The following is a 19,343-nucleotide window of genomic DNA, read 5'->3' as shown; positions in this document are numbered from 1 at the left end:
TCTATTTGAAGCGCCCACCGCGATATCCGTAACTCGGTTTTCGTTCACTTCTATACCTTGTTAATTTCTTCCCCGACGTACTCTCAATCCTCTCAATCACTCAACTACCTCCCTCCAGCCGGCCGCTGTGGCCGAGCTGTTCTAGGTGCTTCAGCCCGGAACCCCGCTGCTGCTACGGTCGCAGGTTCGAATCCTGCCTCGGGCATGGAGGTGCACGATGTTCTTAGGTTAGTTAGGTTTAAGGAGTTCTAAGTCTAGGGGACTGATGACCTCAGATGTTAAGTTCAAATGGTTCAAATGGCTCTGAGCACTATGGGACTTAACATCTGAGTCAGATGTTAAGTCCATAGTCGTCAGAGCCACTTGAACCATTTGAACCTCCCTCAAGAACATTGACATTAATAAATTCTGAAACTTCCTGGCAGATTAAAACCGTGTGCCCGACCGAGACTCGAACTCGGGACCTTTGCCTTTCGCGGGCAAGTGCTCTACCAACTTTTTTTTTTTTTTTTTTTTAGATAATAAAGAAAGAAAAAAGTAACCAAATCCCGCACGCCATTCCATGTGCATGGCCCATCTGCGTACAGATTCCATGTTCCAAATTGGTACAACATTTCGCAGCGTGTGGAGCCCCATGAAGGCGGTCATCCTCTGCCCGGTACTCCCCACCTGTGAGGGGGGTTTTCGACCTTTCTTTCAGGAGTGCTAGTTCTGCTAGGATCGCAGGAGAGCTTCTGTAAAGTTTGGAAGGTAGGAGACGAGGTACTGGCAGAAGTACAGCTGTGATGCCGGGCGTGAGTCGTGCTTCGGTAGCTCAGTTGGTAGAGCACTTGCCCGCGAAAGGCAAAGGTTCCGAGTTCGAGTCTCGGTCGGGCAAACAGTTTTAATCTGCCAGGAAGTTTCATATCAGCGCACACTCCGCTGCAGAGTGAAAATCTCATTCTTAATAAATTCTGCTTAGAGCAGCATCTAGAAGCATGTGCTACAGAATTAGAGTTCCATAACAGATCCTATATAATAATAACTATTTACTGAGCACCTGCAGGAAATTATAATCTATTCTTAGATCATCTAGAAGCTCTTTTGGGTTATTTAACAGGAAGAAACAAAGAAATTTTTATTGCTGGTGACTTTAATACAGATTTTCTAATGCAATCTTCCAGTAAACATTCACTGCAGTTAGTAATGTTGTCTTTCAATCAAACTCACACTGTAGACTTTCCAACTAGGATCACTAAATCCTCAAGGACAGCCATTGATAACATTTTTATAGACAAATCAAAGAAACAAAATCATATCATAAAACCTGTTATAAATGGACTATTAGATCATGACATGCAGCTCCTTGTTTTAGATGTAAATTCTAAGCAGATTATCAAGACTGCTAAATCCGAGTACAGGAGAGTAGTCAATCAGCCAAAAATTGAGTGTTTTAGATAACTGCTCAAAGATATGAACTGGAAAGATGTTTATAGTGCTCATGACATGAATGAAAAATATAACACATTCATGAACAACGTCAGTACCATGTTTGAGAACTGTTTTCCTGTAAAAGTTACACAAATTAAACAGAAGTCTATAATAAAACCATGGATTACTCTTGAAATAAAGATTTCCTGTAAGACAAAAAGGAAAATGTATCTGTCGACCAAGAATAGCTCCAATGTTGATGATTTAGCTAAATACAAGGAATAATGTAAAACATTAAAAAAAGTAATTCAGACGTCTAAACAAATGCACTATGAGAAGAAGATAGCAACGTCAGGGAACAAAATAAAAACTATATGGGATATAGTGAAAGAGCAGACTGGTAGAACCAGAAAGGAACAGGAGCAAATAGCACTAAGGGTAGATGACACATTAGTAACTGATGGGCATAGTGTGGCAAATCTATTTAACAAGTACTTTATATCCGTTACTGATAGAATGGGACTTTCAGGATCAGTAAATAATGCCCTTGAATATCTGAAACTAGCCTTCACAAATAGCTTCAAGTACATGAATATATCACTCACTTCACCAAAAGAAATAACTTCCATAATAAAATCTTTAAAAACAAAGCATTCTAGTGGGTACGATGAAATATCAACAAAGTTAACTAAGGCATGTTCTTGTGAGTTTAGTACAATTGTAAGTTACTTGTGTAACCAGTCAATTATAACTGGGACGTTTCCTGACTGGCTAAAATATGCAGATGTTAAGCCTATATTCAAGAAAGGGGATAAAAAGTAATGTACAGGCTGCTGCTCAACCATCTGACCACAAATGACATATTATCAAGAACACAGTTTGGATTTCGGAAGGGTTCTGATATCGAGAAGGCTATTTACACCTACAGTGAAAATGTATTTGATTCATTAAATAACAAATTACAAGCAGCAGGTATTTTCTGTGATTTGTCAAATGCATTTGATTGTGTGAACCACAACATCCTTTTAAGTAAATTAGAATTCTATTGTGTCACGGGCAGTGCTGCAAAATGGTTCAAGTCATACCTCACTAACAGGAAACAAAGGGTGTCAGTGCAAGGGACTAGTGAAGTAAGTCATCAGTCATCATCAGAATGGGAAGAAATTACATGTGGTGTCCCACAAGGATCCATCTTAGGGCCATTGCTTTTTCTTGTGTACATTAATGATCTCTCATCAGTTACACTGCCAGAAGCAGAGTTCGTTTTGTTTGCAGATGACACAAGTATTGCAATAAATAGTATGTCAAGTGTAATTCTAGAAAGATCTGCTAATGATATTTTCATGGGTATTAATAAATGGTTTAAAGCCAAATCACTGACATTAAACTTCGAAAAGACTCACTATATGCAATTCAGAACCTGTAAGAGGTTTCCACCCAGCATATGCATAAAATACGAAGAAGAGCAGATAGAAGAGGTTGACAGTCTTAAATTCCTGGGATTACAACTTGATAATAAATTCAGTTGGGAAGAGCACACCACAGAACTGCAGAAACGCCTTAACAAATCTGTATTTGCAATTCGAGTGCTAGCAGATATAGGCAACATAAAAATGAAGAAGCTTTCATACTTTGCCTACTTTCATTCCATAATGTCATATGGTATAATATTTTGGGGTAACTCTTCAAGTCAAACAAAAGTTTTCAGAGTCCAAAAGCGTGTAATACGTATTATTTGTGGAGTAAATTCACGGACGTCCTGTAGAAACCTCTTCAAAGAACTGGGTATGCTAACTACTTCCTCTCAGTATATTTACACATTAATGAAATTCGTCCTAAATAATATATCTCTTTTTCCAACAAACAGCTCAGTTCATACATAAAATACCAGGAACAAAAATGATCTGCACAAGGACTTAAAAGCACTTACTTTAGTTCAAAAAGGGGTCCACCACTCAGGAACACACATCTTCAATAATTTGCCAGTAAACATAAACAATTTAGTTACAAATAAAGATCAGTTTAAAAGGAGCCTGAAAGACTTAGTAATGGCCAACTCCTTCTACTCCATTGACGAATTTTTTAATAGAAACAAATGATGTATTGTATATATTCATACTATTAGTATTGTTATTTCAGCTTAAAAAAAATAAAATAAATTGACATGTTCCACATCCACGAGGATCTCCTCAGCACGGATCTATCGAATGAAAAACTAATCTAATCTAATGTAATCTCTCCAGCAGTGTCGCACTGGCTTCTTCTCTAGTTTCACGGTATCCCTGGAGAACGAATCTTCCAGTAGTTCTTTTTGTTCGTCTCATGTCAAATACATTTTCGTAAATATTGTGTTCTCTTCCATCTCCTAGGAGCAACCACATAATTATCATGTGATGGAAAAGCTAATTCTCTGTCTTTTGTGCTTAACTGTCATATAATAACAATCGCTCCGTGAACTTTCAGTTTATTAAAAAATCTTAGTTTTGTTACTTAATAAAATAAAGTCATGTAACTTAATCATGAATTCGTCATCAGTCAATTATAATACTGACAAATCTCGAAACCAATTGTATCACATAGTGTGAATCTTTTCCAGACTGTCCCTATAGAGAGTTTTAAGATACAAATTAAGTACACTTCCCACAATTTTTTCTTAACTAGCCTTTTTTATAGTCAGCACTTACGGGTAAAAAGGCTCTACTTAGTGAAACAGTCTCCCAGAAAATTAGCTACAACGAACGAGGCAGGTTGTTTAGACAATGGACAGGTATCAAACAGAATTGAAATATATGTAAAGACAAAAACATAGAGAACAGAAGTTTATAAAGTATGCGCCATAAGCTCTAATAGAACTAAAAAACTCTGAGCGAATAAATAAAGTTTCTCACTGAATAAGTCACAATTTTCATGAGTAAAAGTAAAGTAATTCGCTTGGTATCGGAGGGCTGATAATAATCTGTTAACACTCTGATACCAGTTCTTCATTTCCCAAGACAGGTATTAGCCTGAAGTAGGGTAACCTGTTTTACACAGCCTTACAGTTTTCGAAATATGTGCTCTAGAAAAACAAACATACTCAACTTAATGACCAGTATTGCCAAAGAATCTCAGTAATATGGACTGAATCGTGTCGTTACTTCTCCCAGTTTCATGCTACGTCCAAGACGATGCAAATAGAGATTATATGTAAATGAACGTGTCGTTGGAGCTTACTGTGCAAAGGAGGATTTGTTATGAGACCAAACAGAAATGTGGTAGAGTGCCTGAAAAATAAATGTGAAGATATTTACGATGAAGTGGCTGATTGAGATTTTACGTTGCGAACATGAATATTAGAGGTTATTTTCACGAATTAAAAATTAAACCTTGATAGATGCCACGAAATGTACAAAGAGACAGCGGGGATAGACCTACATCGAATTTCTATTTGAGGACTAAGAGATGCCCCGAAACGTGTTAGAGATTGAGAATGAGGTGAATCTGGAAGAGATAGGTGATTCGCTTTTACAGTCAGAGACTAAGTAGGTACTGAATTATGCGAACTCAAGCAAATTACGGGGGGTGTGAACTTTCCAGAAAATTATTATTTTTACGTCATCGAAAGAGCTCTCTGCGAGAATTACGAGCTGTCTTCCAAATACCTAACGCTTCTTCACTGTACGCCAGAGTAAAATCGAGAAACATTCACAGAAAACTAAAGAGATATTATGCCCAAATAGGGCCGGCTGCAGCAATGACGCACCCGATAAGGATAGATGGTCCACGTAGAACATCCGCCTGCTGTCCTGCCACCCGATGTGACGTGGCTCTATATTCCGCAGTAGAGCAGACAAGCCCAAGTGCTGAAGTGCGCAGAGTTTCAGCAGTGGATACTCCGGTTGTTCCGTACAGTTTACCTATGATGTTGTTCCTAGTTCGTATCTTGGCAGCTATGTTTTACAGATGCTACTTGTCGAACAGTGTCTGGTCAAATGTAATCCCTAGATATCTTGGGTGTTGATTGTGGTGAGGTAATCATTCACCAAAACAGACATGGAGGTGTATATTCGCCGCTCCGTTACACAAATGAAAACAATCCGAGACGGATTGGTAGGGTTTGGTTTCAGTCTCCCTCTCCGAAAGTATGTTCCCATTATCGCCATCTCAGATGTTAAGATGACTTCCGTTTCTTCAAAATTTTGATATTCCACTGCCAGAACCCAGTCAGCGACGCATCCAAAGTTACGAGATCTAATTTGATGTATATCGGAGATGTGCAGATTAAACAGCAGTGGATCGAGGGCAGATCCCTGTGGTGGTCCATTATTCGGCGTCTTTGAAGAGCTCAGTCTCTGCTGTAGCTCAAATAGAGTGTGACATATGCGTCACACAATCACTAGGAGACTAGTGCGAGAAAGCTACGGTGCGCTGGGTTGTGGACGGTGGTAGTGTGGGCGGCCAAGAACCTCAAAGCTATTGCAGACAATAGCATTTACATAATACTCATCGGACGACGATTCAAACATACATCCGGCCATCCTGATTTAGGTTTTCCGTGATTTCCCTAGATCACTTCAGGCAAATGCCGGGATGGTTCCTTTGAAAGAGCACGGCCGATTTCCGTCTCCATCCTTCCCTAATCCGAGGTTTTGCTCTGTCTCTCTCGTTGCCGACGAGGCGCTAAACACTAATCTCCTCCTCCTCCACATAATGACTGTTAGGATAATCAGGTAAAAATCTAATAACAAAAATTTAGAAGACGACTATTCGATTAATAGTAAGTATTTTCGCGCATATTTAGGCGAAAGGGAAACTGTACAGATTACATACACAAGATAGCTGACAAAGCAACAAAATAATGCATATACTGGTTGGCACAGGACCCAGCGGATTGAGGATACTGCCTTGCACAATGAGGACATACCGCATAATGGGCTTTGCAGTCAGCATGTGTGGTCTCCGTCTCTGTCAAATTCTGAACGGGAGAACTGAAGATCGAGCGATGCGGTGAATTTCTGAAACCATCAGATGCATCTCGCATCACGCGAGAGGAATCAGCGTTCATGATGGAATACACTATCTGGACCTAGCAAATACAAGGCATCAGTAAACTGGCTCAAAACAAGAAATCCAGTCAAAGTCCAGGGCTCTATCTCAGAAAGTAGTGAGCAGGCACATGGTCATTCCATACAACGAAGTGTCACATAAACCTCACTTTACTGCCATACCTTACGTCAACGGTTGAGGATCACACGACCGCCTGGTGTGAATTGTACATCACCTACAGTGACTACAGTGACCAGCATCCGAGAATGGTTTATAATGGTCCATATCAAACTCCTTTGGCTCATGGTACATCTACATCTACGTGATTACTCTGCTATTCACAATAAAGTGCCTGGCAGAGGGTTCAATGAACCACCTTCAAGCTGTCTCTACCGGTCCACTTTGGAAAGGCGCATGGGAAAAAAGAACACCACAATTCTTCAGTGCGAGCCCTGATTTCTCTTATTTTATCGTGATGATCATTTCTCCCTATGTAGGTGGGTGCCAACAGAATGTTTTCGCAATCGGAGGAGAAAAACGCCTTTGTTTTAATGATTGCCACTCCAATTCACGTTTCATGTCTGTGACACTATCTCCCCTATTTCGCGATAATACAAAACGAGCTGCCCTTCTTTGTACTTCTTCGATGTCATCCGTCAGTCCTACCTGATGCGAATCGCACACCGCACAGCAATACTCCAGAATACGGCGGACAAGGGTGGTGTAAGCAGTCTCTTTAGTAGACCTGTCGCATCTTCTAAGTGTTCTGCCATTGAATCGCAGTCTTGGGTTGGGTCTACCCCCAACATTATCTATGTGATCGTTTCAATTTAGGGTATCTGTAATTGTAATCCCCAAGTATTTAATAGAATTTACAGCCATCAGATTTGTGTGACTTATCGCGAAATCGAAATTAGCGGATTTCCCTTAGTACTCATGTGAATAACTTCACACTTTCCTTTATTCAGGGTCAATTGAGCACTTTTCGGACCATACTGATATCTTATCTAAATCATATCTTAACAGCTTAGGTTCAGCGAGTTTAAAGCGTATGAAATTCATAAAGAATTTACTTCTATGGATAGGATAGAGGAACATGAAGTTCCGGACTACAGCGTACATGGCAGAATGCGACAGACTGGAATAGACGACAGCTCTGTAAGTGCTGGATGTAGCAGCGTCCTACTGTAACAGGTCTCTATAAGCAATGGCTCTGATAGTCATCGCTTACTCTCATAATCAGTCTCTTGAGCAACTTTCCAGCAGGAGTCGCAGGGCATTACATAAGGCGTCACAGTAAGTGTGATACAATAGGAGTACACTGAAATCACATGTGTCTAGTGCTATGCGAAAATTCACTCTGAGCGTGTCTTTAATGTTAACTATCTAGCACCGGTTGGAGGGTAGCCACTTGTTTTCGAGATCTCTGCCTCTGAGTAGAAATTCGTGACAATGTAAGTAGGATCTTCAACATGTTAGTTAAGGAATGCTAGGAGACTCGTTTTGAAAACATGCGAGTTATGTGGAAAGTGGAAGAAAAGTTAAATCAAAATAACGATGGTAACGGACCATCAACCACGCTAGAAGCTCACTAACATACGACAAACAGACCAGAATTGTATATAATGACTACAAATGGTAACTCTAAATGTGTTGATATAATTCGTACTTGTTGGTTTTTTTATTCAGTGTAATTGGTATAGGATATGCGCTACATTGTTCACAAGACAAATATGCATATAAAGATCAGTAGTTGGACAGATATTTTAAAATGAACCTGCAAGAGTGGTTATGGCTCTAGTACACAGGATATCCCAGGAGGAATGGTAAATAATCAGGGATACGACAGGAACGATCATTCTAGGCAAAAAACTCCAGTAAACATGGGTTCTAAAATACGTGCCTTAGGAACTATGAGCACTTTTTCATCTTAAGTACCGTGGAACAAATCTCTCTGCTACGAGGTCTTTGACTTCCATATTTTTGGAGGTGGTTGCATGGGGCCAAAACAAGAAAAAAAGTCTGGTTAACACGGGCATACCTTAAGAGCTACGAGCAGTAGTTGAAAAGATGAGAGGAGTTTCACAGAAGCGAAGATGAACAAGTGCTCATAGCTCGTAACGTATGTAGAGCCCGTGTTACTGGACATTTTTTGCTTCGAATGATTGTTCCTGTCATATCCCCAATATTGATCATTCCTCTTGGGACAACCTTTATTTAGAACCATGACTAATAGTACATTTCCAAACGGATGCTACTATTAAGGGAAACGTCTGTGGTGCAAAGACTCAATTTATGTTGCGTGGATGATACTGGCGGCTAGGAAGACGCAATCAATACCTTCACTGCGCGATAACAACGGTGAAGTCACTGATGCCAGTGCCACTAAAGCAGAGTTATTAAACACGGTTATCCGAAACTCCTTCACCAAAGAAGACGAAGTAAATATTCCTGAATTCCAATCAAAAACAACTGCCAAGATGAGAAACATAAAAGTAGATATCCTCGGTGTAACAAAGCAGCTTAAATCACTTAATAAAGGCAAGGCCTCCGGCCCAGATTGTATACCAGTCAGGTTCCTCTCAGAGTATGTTGATAAATTAGCTCCGTATTTAGCAATCATATACAACCGCTCGCTCACAGAAAGATCCGTACCTAAAGACTGGACAAATGCTGAAATCACACCAATATCCAAAAAGGGAAGTAGGAGTAATCCGCTGAATTGCAGGCCTATGTCATTAACGTCGATTTGCAGTAGGTTTTTGGAACATATACTATATTCGAACATTATGAAGTACCACGAAGAAAACTATCTATTGACACGTAGTCAGCACGGATTCAGAAAATATCGTTCTTGTGAAACACAACTAGCTCTTTATGCTTATGAAGTAACAAGAGCTATCGACAGGGGATGTCAAATTGATTCCATATTTTTAGATTTCCAGAAGGGTTTCGACACCGTTCCACACAAGCGTCTTCTAACCAAACTTCGTGCCTACGGAGTATCGCCTCAGTTGTGCGACTAGTTTCGGATTTCTTGTCAGAAAGGTCACAGTTCGTAGTAATAGACGGAAAGTCATCGAGTAAAACAGAAGTAATATCCGGCGTTCGCCAAGGAAGTGTTATAGGCCTTCTGTTGTTTCTGATCTGTATTCACGACATAGGAGACAATCTGAGTAGCCGTCTTAGATTGTTTGCAGATGATGCTGTCATTCACCGTCTTGTAAAGTCATCAGATGATCAAAATGACTTGCAAAATGATTTAGATAAGATATCTGTATGGTGCGAAAAGTGGCAATTGACTCTGAATAAGGAAGAGTTTGAAGTTATTCACATGAGTACTAAATTTCGATTACGCGATAAGTCACACAAATCTTAAGGCTGTAAATTCAACTAAATACTTAGAGATTACAATTACAATTAACCTAAATTGGAACGATCACGTAGATAATATTGTGGCTAGAGCAAATCAAAGATGCGATTCATTGGCAGAAGACTTAGAAAGTGCAACAGGTCTACTAAAGAGACTGCTTACACCACGCTTGTCCGCCTTGTTCTGGGGTATTGCTGTGCGGTGTGGGATCCGCATCAGGTGCGACTGACGGATGAAAACAAAAAAGTAGAAAGAGGACAGCTCGTTTTGTATTATCGCGAAATAGGGGAGATAGTGCCACAGACATGATACGTGAATTGGAGTGGCAATCATTAAAACAAAGGCGTTTTTCGTTGCGACGGGATCTTCTCATGAAATTTCAGTCACCAGTTTTCTCCTCCGATTGCGAAATCATTTTGTTGGCACAAACCTACAAGGGAGAAATGATCGTCACGATAAAGATGTGATTAACTCATATTTCCTCTACTCTCAAGTGTCCAGTCATCCTTCCCTCTAGCTTTGATTAAAGACTATGAGACAATTCCCTATTCTCTAGAGCAGTATACAACGTTTTTTGTTTGTAAAAACCTTTCCTATTTCTTGTGTATGTAGACGTAAAGATTCTGTATCTGCTACAAATAATCCTAGAAAATAAGTTCCCAAGTTGATGCTGAAGACTGTGTAACTCTTGATCCATTGTCTGACATAAAACAGTAGGTTCTAAAGGAAATTTGGAAATCAATAATAAATATCGAACTGCTTTGGGCTGAGATATCTATAAAATTGTCTGTACAGAAGCAGTAACAGTAGAATGGGTCTACTAGGAGAGTTCAGCGACTTGGAACGCGACGTTGTCGTTCCATGGCATGTGAGTAACACTTCCATCAGGGACTTTTCAACTCTTCTAAAGTTACCCAGTTCGACTAATGGTGATGTGGTGACTGTAATAAATCGCATGAAATAGGCAGAAAGAATTACTCATGAGTTCCAAAATGCTATTTTTAAGTCCAGCTAGCAAAATGGTTCAAATGGCCCTGAGCACTATGCGATTTAACTTCTGAGGTCATCAGTCGCCTAGAACTTAGAACTACTTAAACCTAACTAACCTAAGAACATCACACACATCCATGCCCGAGGGAGGATTCGAACCTGCGTCCGTAGCGGTCTCTCGGTTCCAGACTGTAGCGCCTAGAAAAGCACAGCCACTCCGGCCGGCTCCAGCTAGCACAATTACGAGGTGCATTCAAGTTCTAAGGCCTCCGATTTTTCTCCGGACTGGAAAGAGATAGAAACATGCGCATTGTATTAAAATGAGGCCGCGTTCATTGTCAATACATCCCAGAGATGGCAGCACCGTACGGCAGATGGAATTTTACAGCCAGCGGCGAGAATGAGAACTGTTTTAAATACTTAAAATGGCGACGTTTTCCTTACTTGAACAGTGTGCAATCATTCGTTTTCTGAATTTGCGTGGTGTGAAATCAATTGAAATTCATCGACAGTTGAAGGAGACATGTGGTGATGGAGTTATGGATGTGTCAAAAGAGTGTTCGTGGGTGCGACAGTTTAATGAAGGCAGAACATCGTGTGACAACAAACCAAAACAACCTCGGGCTCGCACAAGCCGGTCTGACGACATGATCGAGAAAGTGGAGAGAATTGTTTTGGGGGATCGCCGAATGACTGTTGAACAGATCGCCTCCAGAGTTGGCATTTCTGTGGGTTCTGTGCACACAATCCTGCATGACGACCTGAAAATGCGAAAAGTGTCATCCAGGTGGGTGCCACGAATGCTGACAGACGACCACATGGCTGCCCGTGTGGCATGCTGCCAAGCAATGTTGACGCGCAATGACAGCATGAATGGGACTTTCTTTTCGTCGGTTGTGACAATGGATGAGACGTGGATGCCATTTTTCAATTCAGAAACAAAGCGCCAGTCAGCTCAATGGAAGCCACCAAAAAAATTTCGGGTAACCGCCAGTGCTGAAAAAATGATGGTGTCCATGTTCTGGGACAGGGAGGGCGTAATCCTTACCCATTGCGTTCCAAAGGACACTACGGTAACAGGTGCATCCTACGAAAATGTTTTGAAGAACAAATTCCTTGCTGCACTGCAACAAAAACGTCCGGGAAGGGCTGCGTGTGTGCTGTTTCACCAAGACAACGCAACCGCACATCAAACTAACGTTACACAACAGTTTCTTCGTAATAACAACTTTGAAGTGATTCCTCATGCTCCCTACTCACCTGACCTGGCTCTTAGTGACTTTTGGCTTTTTCCAACAATGAAAGACACTCTCCGTGGCCGCACATTCACCAGCCGTGCTGCTATTGCCTCAGCGATTTTCCAGTGATCAAAACAGACTCCTAAAGAAGCCTTCGCCGCTGCCATGGAATCATGGCGTCAGCGTTGTGAAAAATGTGTACGTCTGCAGGGCGATTACGTCGAGAAGTAACGCCAGTTTCATCGATTTCGGGTGAGTAGTTAATTAGAAAAAAAATCGGAGGCCTTAGAACTTGAATGCACCTCGTACATTGCATACGGAGTTAAAACAATGGGGTACGATGGTCGAGTAGCTCCCCATAAGCCACACATTTCTACAATCAGCGCTAAGCGACATTAGAGCAGGTGTAAAGAGCCACGAAACTGGACAGCGATTGACTTTGTATGGCCAGCAGTGCAATGCGGAGGAGGTAGTGTTATGGTATGGGAGTGTTTCTCGTGGTTTGTGTGTGGTACTTTTATTGAGCTTAAAAAAATGCTGAATGCCGAAGGATACGAACACATTTTACAGCAATGTGTACGGCGTGCAATAGAGGAACTGTTCGGAGGCAATGGTCGTTTGTATCACTGTAAAAATATACCATTTCGTTAAGCAGCATCTTGTGAGGCAATGCTTTGTGGACAACGTCATTCCTGAAATGACCTGTCCAAAGTTACTGCCTGAACTCAATGGAACACCTTGAGGATGAATTAGCACGTCGACTTCGCTCCAGACACCGGAATCCAATATCATTACTTTCTCTGATTTCAGCTCTTGAGGAAGAATGGGCTGCCATTCCACTACAGACACTCAGAAATCTCACTGAAAGTGTCCCTAGCACAGTTCAAGCAGTCGTAAAGGCGGAGGATGGAAACATCCCAATTGTCCATTAATAGTCCCTGGTAATCCATCAAGGGAACTGGGACTGCAGTCGGACACGAAATGCTTGAATAATGGTCACACACTAAGTGGTGTGCTTGTTATTGCCATGGAAGTACAGAATGCAGTTAATGTTGGCCCACTGCATACGATAATGTTCATTGCAGGAATAACGGTTGTGGATAGCAGGTTACGCTTGGGGCCTGAAGATGACACCATTTGGTGTCGAAACTGGTAGCATGTGTTAAAAAGAATAAACGACGTAGATTCAAATATAGCCACTGGTTTTACTATCATTACTCTACTGTCTGTTAGTAGGTACCCAGATACTTTTGACCAGACAGCGTATCTCCGCATGTAGTAAGAAATGTACTTTTAAAGCTCACCTTGTATCTTGAGATATGAGAGGTCAGGAACGAACAAGTCGACACAGCATGCGGCCAGACTTCACAGTTGCCTCAAATCCCTGAGTAACGACAGTCCACGCGTTGTCGAGAACGGCCTGTGGGCTCCCCGCGCGGCTCGTCCTTTTGCTTCGCCCTCTTTTGGGATGCCGCAGCGCCTCCTCTGGCTGTCGGCCTCTCATTAAGCAGGCGGAATGCGGAGCCGAGCCGCCGCCAGTAATCCTCGCCTCGCCTTGTTTCTGCGGCTATTACGTCGGGCCCGCCGGATTCCTTCCTCCAGAGCCTGGATGCAACCTTCCAGATTGCGTCCGTCCAGCCTGTGACCACAGCGAACAACGGCCGCTCTGCCTTGACTCTCGTGTCGCTATCATGGTAACCGAGTGCTTTGGACTGAGAGATATGACGTCAAAAGCAATGAGATGCGTGGAAAACTGCCGCATCTCGCTTGATGTCTAAATTTATTACTTCTTTGCTACTATACTCGCATAACATTTTGCAGCTAGTATTCACATATGCCGCTCAATGTACCTACACAAATACATCGTTGTACGACATATAGATCAAGAGAAATGACGTCATAAACACTAAGATGAGTGAAAGAATGCCGCATAATGCGTGAAGTTTTAACACATTTATTCTTTGTTGTTAAGCAACTCTTATAGTCTATTCAACATAAGGATATCCCTCACATCTAACAGTGCTTTTGACAGATTTAAACTGCGAATTGCGAACGGCTGTAGGCAAAAACAACCGCCATCTGTGGAGCTATGAAGAGATGTCACCGTAGAGACGATTACAAAATCGCGTTGTAGACACGCTGCGCCCAGTGTACAGAAACTGTCCGGGATTCTACTCTACAAACACAATTCATTTTTTGTTTTCATTTCTAATAGAAAATTAAAAAATGAATACTCATGCAATGCTAGATCTTTTTTATCTGTGGAACATCTTTATCATACTGTTTGAAACGATGCATTTGGCACAAAGTATGGCGAAAATACGCTTTGCAGGAAAAATGCTCCCCCCCTCCCCCCTGCGCTCTCCTAAAAGACTTTTTGAGCTCTGTAGAGGTACAACAACAAGTATCAGGAGGTCATGTGACCCTCCACCATTGACATAAGGCATGGTAATGAAGTGGTGTGCTTGTATGTTTGTATGTGGGCCAATCGATTGGGCGGAATCAGCTCACAATCAGCCATACAGAACGATGTGGAGCGATGATATTTGTAGAATGGCGGAAAGAAGCTACCGGGTTTGGACTTGCCCAATGACAAGTTGCTCGATTTATTATTGTACCAATGCAGAGTGTCTAGCGGCGCCCAGGACTCGTCGTTGTTGTTGTGATTTTCAGTCCAGAGATTGGTTTGATGCTACTCTCCCTGCTATTCTATCCTGTGCAAGCTTCTTCATCTCCAAGTAACTACTGCACCCTGCATCCTTCTGAATCTGCTTAGTGTATTCATTTCTTGGTCTCTCCCTACGATTTTTACCCTTCCCGCTGTTCTCCAATACTAACTTGGTGAGCTCTTGATGCCTCGAACGTCTTTCACTAACCGATCCCTTCATCCAGTCAAGTTGTGCCACAAATTCCTCTTCTCCTCAATTCAATTCAGTACCTCCTCATTAGTTACTTGATCTACCCATCTAATCTCAGCATTCTTCTGTAGTGCCACATTTCCTCTTGTCTAAACTACTTATCGTCCTTGCTTCGCATCTATACATGGCTACACTCCATACAAATACTTTTAGAAAAGACATCAATATTCGATGTTAACAAATTTCTCTTCTTCAGAAGAGGACCCACATCTCTCCTAACCATGCAGGCTTAGCAGGTCGTAGGGCCCCGAGACTCCTTTACAAGTTTAATTACAATCAAGTACAGGTAATAGCTCTGAGCCCTCCCAGCCTCCTCAGAGTGACAGTTAGTGGTTTCATGTTTCATTCTACAGCAGACCATTTCATAGTGAACACATCCTCCGACACTGTTGCAACTACAGTGATTAGGAAAATACTACTTCAATAAGGTTGTGCTTTCGGATCCTAAAAATTGTTAGAAGATGCTGTAGTGCGAGAGATGTGCAACATCAAGAGCGGCAAAAGTTTTATTAAAACATCCTCTATTGAAGACACATATGTGCTCGAGAGTGAAGACAATCTCAACCATGCAGAAATACCTGGTAACAAAACTCAGTGGCAAAAAACAGTGTGATCTGAAGAGGAAGGCTAGAGAGGATATATAGCAGACAGTCACATTAATGTGACCACATGTCAGAAGCGTGAATAACTACATTTTGCAGCGCAGATCGCTGTGAGATAGGCAGGAAGAGAGTCAGTGTGTTTCTGGGAGGTAACAACAGGGATGTGGAAATATGCTGACTCCAGTGCTGTGTCCATCTGTGTTGGGTTTCTCCAACCATCACTGCCATGATCACAAATCTCAGCTCTGTGGTCACAGAGGGAGAGGTGTGAGCGGAACTGAATGCTCGCCCTGGCCTGAAAATCCGCTCGGCTCCCCATATCTACAACAATTCTGGCTCTACCTTCCTCATGCATGTTTTTGCAGAGTCTGCCTCCTCCATAGATCACCTTTTCACTCAGGGAGCCCTAATTTTCAACTGTCTCCACCCCGTTGACCCATTCCATTCTCCTCCTCAATCCTACTGCTGCCCATGCTGTCTCCTCTACAACGACCACCTCACCCAAAACTGCAAGAACCCTCCCCCCCCCCCACCTGTCCCTACTGTAAAGCCTCCCACTTCCTCAAATGATGTCCTAACCCCACATCTCCTCCTTCCTGCAATACCTGCAATGAACCCCATCCCACCTACTGCTCCAAATGCAAAGCCAATCCCCCTCCACCAACCATGAGCTCACTGTCCCCATTTGCCACATTGACCAGCCCATCAACCCCAACAAATCCCTCCACCTCCACCTACGGCTGAAGATGTCATACGGTTCCTGATCATCATTCTGCAGTATATGCAGCCCTTCCAGTGCCCCCACATCCTCCAGCAGCTCTCCCTTGCCGCCCACTCCATTTTCCATTTGAATACTTATGCCACCTACTTCCACAACCAGGCCCACTTTACTTTTACCTGTCTAGACATCCTCGTTTACGCCCCTCTCTTCTCTTCCCTCCTCTCCCTCCCACCCTCCCATCTCCTGGCATGTCAAGAGTATCATCTACTATACCTAAGCATTCACTCAATCCCTGCCAACAAATACCTCTTCATGCATACTCCGTCTCAGTACCAAGTCGACTCCATCACCGTCCAACCTCACCATCTTGTCTGCACCTCTCCCTCTCTCCTTCACTGTACCAACAACCCCCTTCCCCTCACACAAGGTGACGTTGCAATTGGCCACCTCAAGCATATCCCTGACCGACCACAAACCCTGCTCAATGACCCGACCGAACACCTTCTCCTCAGCGTCTTTTTTCCCTTCCTCACCATCACCTGTGCCACTATCTATGTCTGTCCCACAACTCCCATGTTGACCATACCTTCTCCACCAATGATATTGCCACTGAACTCAACATGTACAGCCAGCACTCTGCCACCCTTTGGCAGTGCATCAGTTCCTTGCCACCCTCAATGGTGACCTCGTTTCTCTACCACATCAAACCTGCCCTGAAAGAAACTCCACCGCAGATGTCATCCTCACTTCCTCCAACCTCCTTAGTTGTATATCCATGGACTTCCTCGACCCCATTGGTAGTGACCACCTCCCTGCCCTTCTGCCCCTCCTGGTGATCTCCTCCACCCATCGCCCCCCTCCTGCCCCTCACCATGCTGCCCCTCCAAAGCCCATCCATGACTACCACTGCACTGACTGGGATGCCTACCAGGAATCCATTGCCTCACAGATTGAAAGCCATCCCCTTACATTTCACCATCCCACTGACATCTCCCATGCCTCTTCCTTCCTCCAGCAGACCATCACTGACGCTGTGGAGGCCCAGGTTCCTACCAGACTCATCCAGCCTCACTGCCTTATGCTTCCTCTGCAGGCCATCCTTCTCTGTGAATCATGCAGGCTCTATCTACCACTCCTTCCTCTGCACCTGTGGCCAGGATACACAATAGCAGTTACAATGACACATCTGATATATCCTCACAGCAAGGCAACGCCAGGACTGGCACCAGACATGTACATGTCTCAACTCCACCCTCCCTGTCAACTCCTCCAAGTACTGGTCTTCCTCCCACTGCCTTACTGGTAGCCATCCCACCCTGCATTACCCTCTTGTCCACGACAACTGCCCTTTTTCGACAATCTCAGTGAGGCTAACCATTTTGCTTCCCAACTCTCCGATGTCTTCCCCATTCCTGACAATCCCCATTTTGATTACTCCCTCTTCCCCACCGCCCTTGAATGCATTGGTACCTGTGTCCCACCACTTGCCCCTACTTTTCAGTACTTGGATCAGTTACCCTCCTCAGACATAAACACTCCCATCACCACACGAGCCGGCCGGAGTGGCCAAGCGGTTCTAGGCACTACAGTCTGGAACAGCGCGACCGCTATGGTCGCAGGTTCGAATCCTGCCTTGGGCATGGATGTTTGTGATGTCCTTAGGTTAGTTAGGTTTAAGTAGTTCTAAGTTCTAGGGGACTGATGACCTCAGAAGTAGAGTCCCATAGTGCTCAGAGCCATTTGAACCATTTTTTAATCACCACACGACATAAAACTAGTCCTCCACTCCAAATGCGAGACTGCCCTGGGTCATGACAGTGTCACGTACTGCCCCCTCAAAGAATCCCCTCTCCCCTTCCTGGCTGCCCTTGCCACCCTGTACAATGTCCTCCTCTCCACCAGCTTTTACCCTGACCTATGGAAGACTTCCTGTGTCCTGCTGTTGACAAACCTGACAAACCTCCCTCTAACACCTCTTCCTATCGTCCCACTGTCTCACCTCCATTTCAGTAAGGTGTTTAAGTCCATCCTCTCCTGCCGTATTCATCACCAGTTTAACCAACACCACCTCCTTACCCTTACCTAGTGTGGCTTCTGGCCCTCCTTCTCAGCTGACAACAAGCTCCTTAACCATACCAATTTTTACCTCTAACTTAACCCCTGTTGCTCTGCTATCTTTGCTTCCCTCGACCTCTTGAACACTTAAAAGCCCTGTCTGGCAACCTGGGCTCCTCTTTCAGCTACAGACCTATGCTCTACCCATCAGTTTCGTCTGTCTCATTGCTTCCTTCCTCTCCCAACATCCCTCCTATGTCACTATCTACAATACCAACTCCTGTAGTTTCTATCCCACCACCAGCATGCCCCAAGGCTCTGTCCTTTTCCTATATACTACAGATATGCCCAAACCTCGAACACTTGTTCATCTCCTCCGATTTGCTGATGACGCCACCTTCCTGGTCTTTTACCCTACTCTTCAATGGTCCCAAAGTACCCTTAAAACCCACCTCAGCCAGTCACTGCCTTGTGCAACCAGTGGCTCCTTCGCATCAACCCTTCCAAGACACAGGCAATCATCATAGGTCATACCACTCACTTCTTCTGGCTCCATGATTTTTACCTCACCATTTATCATCATCCTATCCACATCACTCCTACACTGAAATACCTTGGCCGCACCCTAGACTGCCACCTAACCTGGACTCCCCATCCTTATGATCCAACACAAAGACCACAATAGACTCCACCTCCTGAAACTCCTGTCCAGCCAGACATGAGGACTGCATCCTTCCACTGTCCTGCACACCTACAAATCCTTGATCCAACCCATCCTTTGTTATGACAGCGTCACTTAGATTTCCACCCCTCACAGATTCTATAAGCCCTCCAAATCCTAGAATGTCATGCATCCTGCCTCACCTTCCGTATCCACTTTCCATACCCCTGCAAATCCTCTATGACCTCATCCCCTTCCCACATCTTCTTCTTTTCCTCGAACACATCTGTAATCTCTTCATCGTCTGCGGACTCGAGGCCCTGCACTCCCTGGTGTCTTCTATCCTGTCT

At 43.4% G+C, this 19,343-nt stretch overlaps 1 non-coding gene across 1 annotated transcript; it reads left to right on the top strand.

Moving 5' to 3' along the window:
- The first annotated feature begins 802 nt into the window (after window positions 1-802).
- Window positions 803-877, top strand: Trnas-cga. The gene has a single exon. It is a non-coding gene; the product is annotated as a tRNA-Ser (tRNA).
- The last annotated feature ends 18,466 nt before the right edge of the window (window positions 878-19,343 follow it).

This window comes from Schistocerca americana, chromosome 1, assembly GCF_021461395.2.
Source record: "Schistocerca americana isolate TAMUIC-IGC-003095 chromosome 1, iqSchAmer2.1, whole genome shotgun sequence".
NCBI classification, from domain to species: domain Eukaryota; kingdom Metazoa; phylum Arthropoda; class Insecta; order Orthoptera; family Acrididae; genus Schistocerca; species Schistocerca americana.
Note: the sequence above shows the minus strand (reverse complement) of the source record. Positions and strands in the feature narration are given on the sequence as shown.